This window comes from Theobroma umbraticum, unplaced genomic scaffold (assembly GCF_002168275.2).
Source record: "Theobroma umbraticum cultivar Fairchild unplaced genomic scaffold, ASM216827v3 scaffold_20.0, whole genome shotgun sequence".
NCBI classification, from domain to species: Eukaryota; Viridiplantae; Streptophyta; class Magnoliopsida; order Malvales; family Malvaceae; genus Theobroma; species Theobroma umbraticum.
In genome coordinates this window covers 721,949-722,880 of record NW_018397266.1, presented here as the reverse complement: position 1 = coordinate 722,880, position 932 = coordinate 721,949, and positions in this window count along the sequence as shown.

The window sequence follows — 932 nt, the reverse complement described above, 5'->3', positions numbered from 1 at the left end:
TTATTTACTCTGTCATATTTAATAAATATTTATTTTCTCTCAGTTTCACATACTTATTAATTTTGAATTAATTATCTCATTTTTATTAAAAATATGTAAAAGTAAAAGTAATTAATAAAATGACATATTTTTTCACTTTTTTAATTATATAAATATCAATTTTTTATCACTTCTCAATTATTTTTTTTAATTTATAATATCCACTCTTAAATTTTTCTTCCATCATTTGCTCTTTTTTTTTTTTTAATTTCATATTTTCTCCAAATAATACGTAAAAAATCTATTATATTATTATCTTCATAAAGCTGCGAGTTTCATTTATGATTTGTAATAAACATTTAACAATTAGGTATTATTATTTTAATCTATACAGACTTTTTATTTGTATTTAGAGTTTATATTATATTATTATATTATCTTTATTTTATGTGATAGTTAATTGATTTAAATTAGAAATTTTGATTTTTGATTTTATATTAACCATTTAAAAAATATAAAATGATTATAGTAGTTAAATATTTTTGATATTTCACAATAAATATTTGAATATATCAAATCAAAAATATAAATTTAATTATTCAAAACTTAAAAAAATTGTTTAATTTTAATAAAAAGATCTTATTTGAATATTTTATTTTAAACTTTTAAAATTATTGAGCCGTCACTATCACAATTATGAAATTGTATATACAAACAAATTTCATCCACTCAAAATCGAATAAAAAACCACAAGAAATAAATAAATAAATAAGAAGCCAATTCTTTCTCATTCCATAAATTTTATCTTGTTCATATCAAGATTTGAACTTAAAAATTTCAGGATGGAGTCTTAAAACTCTAGTCGTTGGGTTCTCATACATGAGGATGACATAGATAAGTAAATATATAGTAATTAATAAAGAGATGTACTTAAATAGATATAGCTAAGGAGA